The sequence below is a fragment of the Scyliorhinus canicula genome, chromosome 3 (genome assembly GCF_902713615.1).
Source record: "Scyliorhinus canicula chromosome 3, sScyCan1.1, whole genome shotgun sequence".
NCBI classification, from domain to species: Eukaryota; Metazoa; Chordata; class Chondrichthyes; order Carcharhiniformes; family Scyliorhinidae; genus Scyliorhinus; species Scyliorhinus canicula.
In genome coordinates this window covers 50,389,659-50,405,799 of record NC_052148.1, presented here as the reverse complement: position 1 = coordinate 50,405,799, position 16,141 = coordinate 50,389,659, and the positions used below count along the sequence as shown (strand labels likewise).

Here is a 16,141-nt window from a genome sequence, read left to right as displayed (position 1 = left end):
TTATGATCCATACACCGGACTGAGAAACATCACAATTATCACCGTATCGCAATGTGACAGCATTTTTAGGAGGTGATGTGTTAATTGAAAAGTTCCAATATTTAGAAAGTCCCTGAGCAGCTCTGTTTATCATATTTCAACCTCTTGCTATGATATATGAAAGTTCAATCTGTCAGTGTGTTATATTTTGGGAATTCCAGGGAGCTGTATATATGAACCAGGAATGTAAAATAATACAGTAAGTCATCGAAAGAGAAGCAGATTGTAAATACATTTGTAAGAATAGACTCTAGGGTCAGGATTCTCCGATCCCGAGGCAAGTTCTGACACCGGTTTCAAAAGCGGTGCGAGTCTCCAGAACCAAGTATTCATCCCTTCCTAGGGGGCGAGTAAGGCGCCAGAGCAGCGTCCACTGCTCCGGCTCTAGAAAGCCGGCGCGCCTTGGCCGCCGTGAGTCCGTGCATGCGCACCACGGCCGTGCGAGTCCATGCATGCGCGCCATGACTGTGCGAGTCCGTGCATGCGCGCCATGGCCGCCGTGAGTCCGTGCATGCGCGCCATGGCCACCGTGAGACCGTGCATGCGCGCCATGGCCGGTGCGAGTCCGTGCATGCGTGCCACGGCCGGCGCGAGTCTGTGCATGTGTGCCACGGCCGGCGCTAGTCTGTGCATGAGTGCCACGGCCGGCGCGAGTCCGTGCATGTGTGCCATGGCCGGCGCGAGTCCGTGCATGCGTGCCACGTCCAGCGCGAGTCCAAGCATGCGTGCCACGGCCAGCGCTAGTCCATGCATGCGTGCCACGGCCGGCGCGAGTCTGTGCATGTGTGGCACGGCCGGCGCGAGTCTGTGCTTGTGCATCATGGCCGGCGCGAGTCTGTGCATGTGCATCCTGGCCGGCGCGAGTCCGTGCATGCGTGCCACGTCCAGCGCGAGTCCAAGCATGCGTGCCACGGCCAGCGCTAGTCCATGCATGCGTGCCATGGCCGGCGCGAGTCTGTGCATGTGTGGCACGGCCGGCGCGAGTCTGTGCATGTGCACCATGGCCTGCGCGAGTCCGTGCATGTGCATCATGGCCGGCGTGAGTCCGCGCATGCCTTCTCAGCACTGCGCTGGCCCCCGGGCAATATGGCGGAGCCCTAAAGGGGCCCGGCGTGGAGGAACATAGACCCCCCACGGTTCGCCCACCCACCGATCGGTGGGCCCCAATCGTGGGCCAGGCCACCGTGGAGGTCCCCCTGGAGTCGGATCCCCCTGACCCCCCCAACCAGGATGGTCCCCACAGCCAGAACTCTGAGGTCCTGTCGGGTAGGACCATATGTAACCTACGCCGGCAGGACTCGGCCGAACTCAATGGGCAATCGGGCCATCGAGGCACAGAGAATCACTGGGGAGGGGGTTGGGGCGCTTTCAGCGGCCCCCGACCGGCGTGGCGGCAACCTCGCGGGCGCCGGAGAAACAGCAGCAGAGAATCGGCGAGCCGGTGTCGGAGCGGCGTGGCCCGATTCTCATGCCCCCCCCCCCCGGCGATTCTCCGACCCGGCGCAGGATCAGAGAATACCGGCCAGGGATTTTGGATGCTCACAATAAAATAGTGGTTTGAAGAATGCATTGCAGGGATACTACTGCGCATTGCATTTTTCTTCAGGCATAGTTCTGGAGATGGCTGAAATTATTAGTTTCTTCCCTGAGACCCCAGTGTGAATTGTCAAAGAACATGCCTTCTGGAATTTCTGGCAGAAAATGGAGGAAAGTGGAGTGGTATTGCCAAATGCTGAATACTTGCTTCCAAAAACTGGCTGGGACCATTTTCCTCCGCACTCCTGGAGCATACTACAACATTCCCAATCATGTGTAAATGATGGTGAAAGGCATGGCGTAAAATCCCACCCTATGTTTCTTACCGACTAAATCCCTTTGGGTTAGAATGTCCATTTCAAGGAGATGTTGGAGCTTATTTCTAGCAGGTAGCAGAAAGAAGAGTCCTTGCAGACTGGAATAGAACCCAAGTGAGATCCAGAAGATATCTGCAGTGATTTACCAGATTAATTATTTTGGTGTGTGTATCAGGAACTGCAATTAAAATTGTTTCCAGGAGATTCTCAAGGGCGAGAAGGAGTGGACAATAAATGCCGACCGAGCCAGTGACATCCACAACCCACAAGAGAATTTAAAAATACGTATTGTGACCTCTGGACATCTAAACCAATGGATTTTCCTCAGACCTCTCCTGCTCCAGAACTTTAGGAGGAAGAAGAGGAGCATCATACCGTTCGGCACAGAAATCCCAGATACCACAGGCATCCTCTGACCCCCTCCACTTGAAATGTCAATTGTGTGTCTCTCTTCACAGATGCTGCTAGAAACTGAACGGGATTAGCCAAATAAATAATGTGGCCAAAAGATCAGGTCAGAGATTGTGAACCCTGCGGGAGTAACTCACTTCCAGACTCTCCAAAGCCTGTCCAGCATTTACAAGGCACAAGTCAACAGTGTGATAGAATACTCTCCATTTACCTGGATGAGTGCAGCTCCAACAATACTCAAGACGCTCAACACCATCCAGGACAAAGCGATCTCAATGCTACCCTTCCACAAACATTAACTCCATTCACCATCAGCAAACACTGGCTGCCATTCTGACATTATCATAAATGTAAAGAACAGCAAGGGTTAATGTAATGTCTAAAACAACCACTAGGGGGAGGTAGCTGCACAAGTATATAAGCCTTGGGGGTGAAAGATTGAGGAGAAAGCTAGAGTACAGACTGAAGGAAAGATAGTGTCAGTGAGAGCAGATCATAGTTAATGTAATAGTGTAGCGATCAGTAGTAGATGAGTGTAGATGATATGTTTATTATCAACTGTGTATTACACAGCAGTAAGTGTTGAATCCAAATACGTAGTGATAATAAATTTAAGCTTTGTTTAATTTAAAAGCTATTTGTGCTCTTTATGAACACTACACCAACCATCCTGTATTTAGCAACACAAAGAACACCACAGCCGTGTGTACCATCTGCAAGATGCTCTGCAGCAATTCACCAAGCCTCCATCAACATGTTATGGGCCAGGGTTTAGAAAACCCCAAAGTTTTTACATGGAGTTCACCTGACCTGAAGTTTTAATAGATTGTGGTACGGGGAGCATGTGGCCCACTCTACAAGTGTGGTACAGCAGAAATGGAAAAGTATTTTTTAAAGCAAAACAATGTTTATTCTATGAACTCAAGGGGCGTGAACCCCGCCCCTGCCAGCTGCCGATTTCTCCGGCGCCGGGGAATTGGCAGGGGCGGGAATCGCGCCGGTCGGGGGCCATTGGCAGAGGCCCCCCCAGCGATTCTCCGGCCCGCAATGGGCCAAGTGGCCGCCCGTTTTCAGCCAGTCCCGCCGGTGTATGCTACAACAGGTACTTACCGGCAGGACCTGGCTCCGCAGGCAGCCTACGGAGTCCTCGAGGGGGGCGCACGGGGATATGGCCCCAGGGGGTGCCCCCATTGTGGCCTGGCCCATGATCGGAGCCCACTGATCCGCGGGCAGGCCTGTGCCATGGGGGCACTCTATTCCTCCATGCCAGCCAGTGTAACGGTCCGCGATGGCCGGCGCAGAGATGAACCCCCCCCCCCGCGCATGCGCTGGGATGACGTCAGCACACACTGGAGCTCCCGCGCATGCGCCAACTCGCGCGGCGGAGGCCCTTCCGCGCCAGTTGGCGCGGCGCCAAGCCCCTTCCGCGCCAGCCGGCGTGGCGCAAACCACTCCAGCGCCGACCTAGCCCCTGAAGGTGTGGAGGATTCCGAAGAATCCCGCCGAAGTTAACCTTTTTAAAACAAACAGTGAACATCTTAGCAACCATTAATTCAATTACATCCCCCAAAGAGTGCAACACTTAAGTAATGCTTACGCTGTCCTTTTAACAACCAGAAGACTTACAAAAAACATAACCTTTAACAGAAGCACATCAGGTTAAAGTCACTACCGAAAACATTTATAATTCTGAATTCACCAAATTATCAAGAGATAGTCTTTTCATGGCAGAGAGAACAGCAGTACAGCTGCTTTGTCTGACTTCAGCTCCAACACTGAAAACACAACTAAAACACACCCTGCAGCAAACAACCTAAAACAAAAGTAAAAAGCTGACAGGCAGCCCAGCTCCACCGACACTCCACCCACATCACTGATGAACACCCATTTCTTGAAGGTCTAATTCTTAAACACTCATTTCTTAAAGGTACTCTCGCATGACAAACAGCACCTTCCAAACGTGTAACCACTACCACCTAGAAGGACAAGGACAGCAGATACCTGGGAATATGGCTACGTGGAAGTTTCCTCCAAGTCACTCACAATCCAGACTTGGAAATATATTGCTAACCCGTCACTGTTGCTGTGTCAAAACAAGGAACTCCCTCCCTAGAAGCACAGTGCACCTTCACCTCAGGGGCTGCAGCAGTTCAAGGCAGCAGCTCACCAGCACCTTCTCAAGTGTAATTCGGAATGGGCAATAAATGCTGTCTATCCGCACAAAGCCCACATCCTGCAAATGATTGCAAAACAACTTGCTGAGTGTTTCCAACAGTTTGTTTTTAGTATTATCCTCTGGCCTCATGCTGGTATACATCCTGTCTGTTCAAAAACCCAGTGATTAGTTTTAATCCAGAGTAATTTGAGGCATGACGCATGCATTAAGTGTAGCCTATGTGCAAGGATAGCTAACTTTCCAAAGGTTCACAAAACTCTCCACCACTAGAATTTGCCTCACCTCATGTCTGGGTAGATTAATCGATGGTTATTTGATTACTATGATTAGGGATTGGGCACACGAGTGGGAGATGGGGTGGAGGGGTGCGAATGAGTGGGGAAACAGGTTTTGAAGGCCAAGCACGGAAACAAAATGTGGGTGGGGTATCAACTTTCAGTTGAGGAGGGGTGAGGAGGTTCCCCCAATGCAGACACCCCACTTTCTCAACCCAGATGGTGAAAGTGTTGGGCTTCAGAGCCCAAGTGTTGACGCCGGGAATGAATAGCATGGGTTCTACGGCCACGAAAGCTGGGCTGGTCCCGGAGTGATTCTGGAACCCTAATGGGCTAGCACAGGCGCCGCACGGAACTAGTACAATTCCAACGAATGCTGGCGTGTGATTCGCCGGGGTTAGGATTGGCACTAGAAGGAGCTACATCTAGGTACTCCATTCCCCACACACCCTCAGCCCAGTGAAGATGATTGCACTGGTTGCATTGGAGCACGCCCAACCCATTGATGGGTTGGCTGGGGCCAGAAGGTACCCAGGAGCATGGCCTGGGGAGGCACCCATACGACCCATGGTGCTAAGTTCACAGTGGGCAGTCAGCGACGTGCGCAGCTGCATGACACCCTTGCAGGCTGTGAAAATGGTGGTTCGTGCCCATCTACCCAACCTCAAGGCCCACCACATGGCAGACCCTCGCTACTTCCTCTGGGCCTGGCAGAAGGCCGACCCCCCCCCCCCCCCCCCCCCCCCCCACCAAATGCACAACTATCAGCACGCTATAGCAATGTAGGACACTTTTCATAGATCCACTCTCTCCCACAGCAATGCCTGTTTCCTGAAAGTGTGACAAGCATTTGCGAGGCGCAAAGCATTTTATATTATCTGGTAAATGACATCTAGCTGTTTTTGGAGTTTTGCTGTGTGCAATTTTCTACAAAGCCTTGGGTGACTGTATGGAGTTTGCACAATCATTGCGTATCTGCGTGGGTTTCGTCCGTGTGCACCGGTTTCCTCCCACAGTCCAAAAATGCGAGGGTTATTTGCTTTGGCCAAGCTAAAATTGCACCTTAATGTCCAAAGGTGTGTGGGTTAGGTTAAGGGGATACTGGAATAGGGCGGGGAAGTGGGCGTGGGTGGAGTGCTCTTTCAAAGGGCCGGTGCAGACTTGATGGGCCAAATGGCCTCCTTCTGCACTGTAGAGATTCTATGATTCCACAAAGTGAACCTCGCCATTGATAATTCCTCCTGGCGGAGCCAAAGTATTGCGGTTGGAGCCTACAAATTGCCAGGGCGGGCTTGTTAATGCTATTCCAATGACGTTTACTGTACAATTTGCATGCCTACGCTGGCGTGCGGCGTGGCGCGCATTCATGCTGCACGCCAAGGCACCAGAGCATGGCATTCCGTTGGGCACAGGCCCCGATTTTCGACTGCCGTGCGATTCTCCATCCTATTTAACCTTTAAATAAACTTACTTTACAGCAGGAGCGGCCTCCAGATTTTCAGTGGGAGCAGGGGCCTGTCGGGAAGGTGAGTTTAACCTTTAAATAAACTTATCTTTAGAGCTGCATGAAGTCGGGCCGTGGGGATTTCTGGGAAGATTTGTTAGTACCTGTATATAAGTTGGCTAATTGCTAAACCCGAGACACTACACTTATAGTGTACACTTCCACCTCCTCTAACCTAAGGGGATGAGGGAATATCAGGTAAGCTCTTCCTTTCCTTTTCTTGTTTTTTATCTAGAGGGGATAAAGAACAAAGAACAAAGAAAATTACAGCACAGGAACAGGCCCTTCGGCCCTCCCAGCCTGCGCCGATCCAGATCCTTTATCTAAACCTGTCTCTTATTTTCCAAGGTCTACTTCCCTCTGTCCCGCACATCTCCCTTAAACTTTTGCCCTATCACCTTGAAATCATGACCCCTTGTAACTGACACCCCCACTCTTGGGAAAAGCTTGTTGCTATCCACCCTGTCCATACCTCTCATAATCTTGTAGACCTCAATCAGGTCCCCCCTCAACCTCCGTCTTTCCAACAAAAACAATCCTAACCTACTCAACCTTTCTTCACAGCTAGCACCCTCCATACCAGGCAACATCCTGGTGAACCTCCTCTGCACCCTCTCCAAAGCATCCACATCCTTCTGGTAATGTGGCGACCAGAACTGCACACAGTATTCCAAATGTGGCCGAACCAAAGTCCTATACAACTGTAACATGACCTGCCAACTCTTGTACTCAATACCCCATCCGATGAAGGCAAGCATGCTGTATGCCTTCTTGACCACTCTATCAACCTGCGTTGCCACCTTCAGGGTACAATGGACCTGAACTCCCAGATCTCTCTGTACATCAATTTTCCCCAAGACCCTTCCATTGACCATATAGTCCGCTCTTGAATTTGATCTTCCAAAATGCATCATCTCGCATTTGCCTGGATTGAACTCCATCTGCCATTTCTCTGCCCAACTCTCCAATCTATCTATATTTTGTTGTATTCTCTGACAGTCCTCCTCGCTATCTGCAAATCCACCAATCTTAGTATCATCTGCAAACTTGCTAATCAGACCGCCTATACCTTCCTCCAGGTCATTTATGTAGATCACAAACAGCAGTGGTCCGAGCACGGATCCCTGTGGAACACCAATAGTCACCCTTCTCCATTTTGAGACACTCCCTTCCACCACTACTCTCTGTCTCCTGTTGCCCAGCCAGTTCTTTATCCATCTAGCTAGTACGCCCTGAACCCCATACGACTTCACTTTTTCCATCAACCTGCCATGGGAAAACTTATCAAACGCCTTACTAAAGTCCATGTATACGACATCTACAGCCCTTCCCTCATCAATTAACTTTGTCACTTACTCAAAGAATTCTATTAGGTTTGTAAGACATGACCATCCCTGCACAAAACCATGCTGCCTATCAGTGATATGTCTATTTTCTTCCAGATGTGAATAGATCCTATCCCTCAGTATCTTCTCCAACAGTTTGCCTACCACTGACGTCAAGCTCACAGGTCTATAATTCCCTGGATTATCCCTGCTACCCTTCTTAAACAAAGGGACAACATTAGCAATTCTCCAGTCCTCCGGGACCTCAGCCGTGCTCAAGGATGCTGCAAAGATGTCTGTTAAGGCCCCAGCTATTTCAACCCTCGCTTCCCTCAGTAACCTGGGATCGATCCCATCCGGTCCTGGGGACTTGTCCACCTTAATGTCTTTTAGAATACCCAAAACCTCCCCCTTCCGTATGACAACTTGACCTAGTGTATTTAAGCATCCATCCCTAGCCTCAACGTCCGTCTTGTCCCTCTCCTTTGTGAATACCGATGCAAAGTACTCATTAAGAATCTCACCCATTTCCTCTGAGTCCACGCATAAATTCCCTCTTTTGTCTTTGAGTGGGTCAATCCTTTCTCTAGTTACCCTCTTGCTCCTTACATACGAATAAAAGGCATTGGGATTTTCCTTAACCCTGTTAGCCAAAGATATTTTCTGACCCCTTTTAGCCTTCTTTATTGCGCGTTTGAGATTCGTCCTACTTTCCCGATATTCCTTCAAAGCTTCATCAGTTTTGAGTTGCCTCGATCCTATGTATGCTTCCTTTTTCATCTTAGCTAGTCTCACAATTTCACCCATCATCCATGGTTCCCTAATCTTGCCATTTCTATCTCTTATTTTCACAGGAACATGTCTGTCCTGCACCCTAATCAACCTTTACTTAAAAGACTCCCACATTTCAAATGTGGATTTACCCTTAAACAGCTGCTCCCAATCCACATTCCCTAGCTCCTGCCGAATTTTGTTATACTCTGTCTTTCCCCAATTTAGTACTCTTCCTTTCGGACCACTCTTGTCCTTGTCCATGAGTATTCTAAAACTTACGGAATTGTGATCGCTATTCCCAAAGTAATCACCGACTGAAACATCAACCACCTGGCCGGGATCATTCCCCAATGCCAAGTCCAGTATGGCCTCTTCCCGAGTTGGACTATTTACATACTGCTCTAAAAAACTCTCGTGGATGCTCCTTACAAACTCTGCTCCATCTACGCCTCCAACACTACACGAATCCCATTCAATGTTGGGGAAGTTAAAATCTCCCATCACAACCACCCTATTGCTCCTACATTTTTCTATAATTTGTCTGCATATTTGTACCTCTACTTCATGGTCGCTTTTGGGAGGTCTGCAGTAAAGTCCCAACAATGTTACTGCACTCTTCCTATTTCTCAGCTCCACCCATATTGCCTCAGTGCTCGAATCCTCCATCGTGCCCTCCTTAATCACAGCTGTGATATCATCTCTGACCAGTAATGAAACTCCTCCACCCCTTCTACCTCCCTCTCTATCCCTCCTGAAGCATCCATACCCTGGGATATTCAGTTGCCAGTCCTGCCCTTCCCTCAACCAAGTCTCAGTAATACCAATAACATCATATTCCCAGGTACTGATCCAAGCCCTCAGTTCATCTGCCTTACCTGCTACACTTCTCGCATTAAAACAAATGCACCTCAGACCACCTGTCCCTTTGCGTTCATCACCTCTTCCCTGTCTACTTTTCCCCTTAGTCACATTGAGTTTATTGTCTCGTACCTTACTGGCTTTAGTTGCTGCTTCTTTACTGACCTCTAACTTCCTAATCTGGTTCCCATCCCCCTGCCACATTAGTTTAAAACCTCCCCAACAGTGTTAGCAAAAGCACCCCCTAGGACATTGGTTCCAGTCCTGCCTAGGTGTAGACCATCCAGTTTGTAATGGTCCCACCGCCCCCAGAACCGGTTCCAATGTCCCAAAAATCTGAACCCCTCCCTCCTGCACAATCTCTCAAGCCACGTATTCATACTGACTATTCTTGAATTTCTACTCTGACTGTCCCGTAACACTGGTAGCAATCCTGAGATTACTACCTGTGAGGTCCTACTTTTTAAACTTATCTCCTAACTCCCTAAATTCTGATTGTAGGACCTCATCCCTTTTTTTACCTATATCGTTGGTGCCTATATGCACCACGACAACTGGCTGTTCACCCTCCCTCTTTAGTATGTCCTGCAGCCGATCGGAGACATCCCTGACCCGAGCACTCAGGAGGCAACATACCATTCGGGAGTCTTGTTTCCGACCACAGAAACGCCTGTCTACTCCCCTTACAATTGAATCCCCTATGACTATAGCCTTGCCAGTCTTTTTCCCACCCTTCTGTGCAGCAGAGCCAGCCGCGGTGCCATGAGCCTGGCTACTACTGCCTTCCCCTGGTGTGTCATCTCCCCCAACAGTATCCAAAACGGGATACCTGTTTTGGAGGGAGATGACCGCAGGGGACACCTGCACTGCCTTCCTGCTCTTTCTATGGAGGGGGAGGGATGGCAGGGAAGGCAGTACAATGCTCCTCCTGCAGAATGTTTGAGGTGAGGGACGCCATTAATGTCCCTGCTGATTTCATCTGTGGGATGTGCACGCATCTCCACCTCCTCAGAAACCGTGTTAGGGAACTGGAACTGGAGCTGGATGAACTTCGGATCATTCGGGAGGCAGTGGTGGTCATAGATAGAAGCTTCAGGGAGGTAGTTACGCCAAAGAATAAAGAGAGATGGGTGAGGGTGAGAGGGGCTGGGAGGAAGCAGTCAGTACAGGGATCCCAAGAGGTTGTTCCCCTTAGTAACAAGTATACCGCTTTGGATACTGGTGGGGGAGGGGGACTTACCAGGGGTCAGCCATGGGGTACAGGTCTCTGGCACAGAGTCTGTCCCTGTTGCTCAGAAGGGAAGGGGGGAGAGGAGAAGAACATTAGTCATTGGAGACTCCATAGTTAGGGGGATAGATAGGAGATTCTGCGGGAACGAGAGAGAGTTGGTGTGTTGCCTCCCAGGTGCCAGGATCCGTGATGTCTCGCATCGTGTTTTCGGGATCCTTAAGGGGGAGGGGGAGCAGCCCCAAGTCGTGGTCCACATAGGTACCAATGACATAGGTAGGAAAAGGGATAGGGATGTAAGACAGGAATTTATGGAGCTAGGATACAAACTTAGATCTAGGACAAACAGAGTTATTATCTCTGGGATGTTACCTGTGCCACGTGCTAGCGAGTCGAGGAATAGGGGGAGAGAACAGTTGAACACGTGGCTGCAGGGATGGCGCAGGAGGGAGAGTTTCAGATTCCTGGATAGTTGGGGCTCATTCTGGGGTAGGTGGGACCTCTACAAACGGGATGGTCTACACCTGGACCAGAGGGGTACCAATACCCTGGGGGGGAAATTTGCCAATGCACTTCGGGAGTGTTTAAACTAGTTCAGCAGGGGATTGGGAACCTGAATTGTAGCTCCAGTACACAAGCGGTTAAGAGTAGTGAGGTCATGAGTAAGGTTTCAAAGTTGCAGGAGTGTACCGGCAGGAAGGAAGGTGGTTTAAAGTGTGTCTACTTCAATGCCAGGAGCATCCAGAATAAGGTGGGTGAACTTGCGGCATGGGTTGGTACCTGGGATTTCGATGCTGTGGCCATTTTGGAGACATGGGTAGAGCAGGGCGAGGAATGGTTGTTGCAGGTGCCGGGGTTTAGATATTTCAGTAAGCTCAGGGAAGGTGGTAAGAGAGGGGGAGGGGTGGCATTGTTAGTCAAGGACAGTATTACGGTGGCAGAAAGGACGTTTGATGAGGACTCATCTACTGAGGTAGTATGGGCTGAGGTTAGAAACAGGAAAGGAGAGGTCACCCTGTTAGGGGTTTTCTACAGGCCTCCGAAAAGTTCCAGACATGTAGAGGAAAGGATTGCAAAGATGATTCTGGATAGGAGCGAAAGTAACAGGGTAGTTGTTATGGGGGACTTTAACTTTCCAAATATTGACTGGAAACACTATGGTTCGAGTACTTTAGATGGGTCCATTTTTGTCCAATGTGTGCAGGAGGGATTCCTGACGCAGTATGTAGATAGGCCAACGAGAGGCGAGGCCGTATTGGATTTGGTACTGGGTAATGAACTAGGACAGGTGTTAGATTTGGAGGTAGGTGAGCACTTTGGTGATAGTGACCACAATTCGATTACATTTAGTTTAGTGATGGAAAGGGATAGGTATATACCGCAAGGCAAAAGTCATATCTGGGGGAAAGGCAATTATGATGCGATAAGACAAGACTTAGGATGCATCGGATGGAGAGGGAAACTGCAGGGGATGGGCACAATGGAAATGTGGAGCATGTTCAAGGAACAGCTACTGCGTGTCCTTGTAAGTATGTACCTCTCAGGCAGGGAGGAAGTGGTCGAGCGAGGGAACCATGGTTTACTAAAGCAGTTGAGACATGAAGGTTCAGTTAGGGCGCTTGAGAGTTAGAAATTAGCTAAGAAGGATCTAAAGAGAGAGCTAAGAAGAGCTAGGAGGGGACATGAGAAGTCTTTGGCAGGTAGGATCAAGGATATCCCTAAAGCTTTCTATAGATATGTCAGGAATAAAAGAATGACTAGGGTAAGAGTAGGGCCAGTCAAGGACAGTAGTGGGAAGTTATGCGTGGAGTCCGAGGAGATAGGAGAGGTGCTAAATGAGTATTTTTCGTCAGTGTTCACACAGGAAAAAGACAATGTTGTTGAGGAGAATACTGAGATACAGGCTACTAGGCTAGAAGGGCTTGAGGTTCGTAAGGAGGAGGTGTTAGCAATTCTGGAAAGTGTTAAAATAGGTAAGTCTACTGGGCCAGATGGGATTTATCCTAGGATTCTATGGGAAGCTAGGGAGGAGATTGCTGAGCCTTTGGCTTTGATCTTTAAGTGATCTTTGTCTACAGGACTGGTGCCAGAAGACTAGAGGATAGCAACTGTTGTCCCCTTGTTCAAGAAGGGGAGTAGAGATAACCCCAGTAACTATAGGCCAGTGAGCCTTACTTCTGTTGTGGGCAAAGTCTTGGAAAGGTTTGTAAGAGATAGGATGCATAATCATCTGGAAAGGAATAATTTGATTAGAGATAGTCAACATGGTTTTGTGAAGGGTAGGTCATGCCTCACAAACCTCATTGAGTTCTTCAAGAAGGTGACCATACAGGTGGACAAGGGTAAAGCAGTTGATGCGGTGTATATGGATTTCAGTAAAGCGTTTGATAAGGTTCCCCATGGTAGGCTATTGCAGAAAATACGGAGGCATGGGATTCAGGGTGATTTAGCAGCTTGGATCAGAAATTGGCTAGCTGGAAGAAGACAAAGGGTGGTGGTTGATGGGAAATGTTCAGACTGGAGTCCAGTTACTAGTGGTGTACCACAAGGATCTGTTTTGGGGCCACTGCTGTTTGTCATTTTTATAAATGACCTGGAGGAGGGCGTAGAAGGACGGGTGAGTAAATTTGCAGATGACACTAAAGTCGGTGGAGTTGTGGACAGTGCGGAAGGATGTTACAAGTTACAGAGGGGCATAGATAAGCTGCAGAGCTGGGCTGACAGGTGGCAAATAGAGTTTAATGCAGAAAAGTGTGAGATGATTCATTTTGGAAGGAATAACAGGAAGACAGAGTACTGGGTAATGTGGATGAGCAGAGAGATCTCGGTGTCCATGTACATAGATCCCTGAAAGTTGCCACCCAGGTCGAGAGGGTTGTTAAGAAGGTGTACGGTGTGTTAGCTTTTATTGGTAGAGGAATTGAGTTTCGGAGCTATGAGGTCATGTTGCAGCTGTACAAAACTCTGGTGCTGCCGCATTTGGAGTATTGCGTGCAGTTCTGGTCGCCGCATTATAGGAAGGATGTGGAAGCATTGGAAAGGGTGCAGTAGGAGATTTACCAGGATGTTGCCTGGTGTGGAGGGAAGAACTTATGAGGAAAGGCTGAGGGACTTGAGGCTGTTTTTGTTAAAGAGAAGAAGGTTAAAAGGTGATTTAATTGAGGCATACAAGATGATCAGAGGATTACATCGGGTGGACAGTGAGAGCCTTTTTCCTCGGATGGTGATGTCTAGCACGAGGGGACATAGCTTTAAATTGAGGGGAAATAGATATAGGACAGGTGTCAGAGGTAGGTTCTTTACTCAGAGAGTAGTAAGGGCGTGGAATGCCCTGCCTGCAACAGCAGTAGACTCGCCAACACTAAACGTATTCAAATAGTCATTGGATAAACATATGGACGATAAGGGAATAGTGTAGATGGGCTTTAGAGGGGTTTCACGGTTGGCGCAACATCGAGGGCCGAAGGGCCTGTCCTGCGCTGTAATGTTCTATTTTCTATCGCGTTTCCCGATTCACGGCGTCGCTGGACGGAGAATGCAGCCCGTCGACTCCTCTGTCTTGCCTCCTTGCCCACACAGACCACATTATGGTGTCGGCAGAATAGTATTTCAGCCAATTGGCTTGTTAACAATTATCCATGAATGATTCAATTCAAAGTGGAAGGGGAAAGCTGCTGATTGCAGCCACAGCCTGTCTACTGTATTATGGGGAGCAGGTCAGGGGTGAGCAGAAAGGCAGTGGGCTAGCCACCTGTCATATTTTACATGACCCCCTACCAAAATCAGGCTTAGTGGGGGGCAAGAGGTCGTTCTCAGCCGTTCCTCATCACGAAGCTCCTCCATTTCTACCACTGTTGGTATAGTTCACATAACTCCAAAAGGATCAAAGCTTTATTTCTCTAATGAAGAGGGTGAACTGTAAGTTGCCATCTAGGGGGCAGCTTTAACCTATCCCACTGGTTGGGAAACTCACGGGATTGTGTGCAGCTCTAGATTTACGTTGATGGGCACTCTTAATCCCACAGAAAGGAACGCTGATTGCAATGGTGCCTTCACAGCAATGGCACCTCTCGTGCTTCATGAAACATCCACCCCCCCCCCCCCCCCCCACTCTTGCCTAGATTCGGCTGCTTGGTCTATGTAGCCTTCTCAACTCTCTCCATGGGCGTCTCACCATTGAGGTTCTCTCACCCTTGGAGCAGTATCCTCAGTAATGGCCACCAGCAGCAGTGGCACAGCTCAGCCTCCGTCTGCGCCAGGAGCTGCTGAACCTATTCTTAATTGGACTGTGGCTGCAGCCTGCTAATTGGACACTACCTGCAAAGTGCTGGCCTGGGACCTGCTGCCCCTCAAAGCCAGGTCACCTCTCGCTTCCGGACCCGGTGGGTATGACTTGCTGGCAATCAGAAAAATTAAACCCACTGTTTTGGCCAATATGCGTCAATTTACATTTACAACACTGAAATAGGCAATTCAGCACAAATGGTTAATGCAGATGTTTATACTCCAGAGGAGCCCTCTCCCCCATTACTTCATCCAATCCTACCAACAGATACTTCTAAAACGTACTGTTTGCCAAAGTAATTTTCTTGTTTTCCTTTGTTGCGGCAGTGTTTAGCTAACCCTCCAAGTCAGCGGAAACAGGAGAAAAACAGCAAAGTTGTCAGAATACCAACACAAGATCAGAGCCAAACGTATATAATTCACACTTAAGTTGCAACAGGAGATGAAGAAAGACCATCTGAAAATACAGCCTGGTTGTCCTTGTATTGTGCAGATTGCTCTCATTAGCCATGTACTAAGTACCATTTAGCCTGGATTTATTAGCTGTCTATTATTGTCGCCTGCTGTACAGGCTGACAATGAAAACTGTTCTAGGTTTAATTTATTTGAGTAAAAAATATGCTGTGTCATATAGTAATATGGTGAAAATGTCGGAATTACAAGTTTTTGGTATATTTGTGCATCTTTTGTCATTTTACTTTTCACATTTACATTATATTGCCATAAAATGAAAATATTTTGTGAGCCTGTATCTTTCATGATGCAGGTAACCTATTGATCAATGTCTGTCAGAAAATATTAGTTGGAACATTTACTGTTCCTATCTTCAGTCTACCAATTAATACCATCTAACGAATGACATGTTCAGCATTCCCAGGTCCAGTACAAGCCAGGAAGGTCCATGGTTTCATCTAGTGTGCATAAAACACTTGTCAATCACAGCCAGTGAACCTCACTGGGAATGCTCCAATTCAGGATCCTCATCCTGATTGATGTTTAGTGACTCTGCAGGAATATGAGCATTAGAAGAGGACAGATTGAGTTTGGGCGATTTTTTATAGAAACATAGAATTTACAGTGCAGAAGGAGGCCATTCAACCCATCGGGTCTGCACCGGCTCTTGGAAAGAGCACCCTACTCAAGCCCACATCTCCACCCTATCCCCGCAACCCAGTAACCCCACTTAACCTTTTTGGGCACGAAGGATAATTTAGCATGGCCAATCCACCTAATCTGCACATCTTTGGGCTGTGGGAGGAAACCGGATCATCCGGAGGAAACCCACGTAGACACGGGGAGAACGTGCAGACTCCACACTGACAATGACCCAAGCCGGGAATCGAACCTGGGACCCTGGAGCTGTGAAGCGATTGTGCTAACCACTATGCTACCGTGCTGCGTTGATGTCACTTTG

The 16,141-nt window shown here is 48.8% G+C and overlaps 1 protein-coding gene across 1 annotated transcript in view; it reads right to left on the bottom strand.

Annotated features, from left to right (window-relative positions):
- The window catches only part of dcc (DCC netrin 1 receptor), a 1,518,136-nt gene that overhangs the window by 1,009,841 nt on the left and 492,154 nt on the right, over positions 1–16,141 (bottom strand). The gene's annotated exons all lie outside the window — the stretch shown is intronic.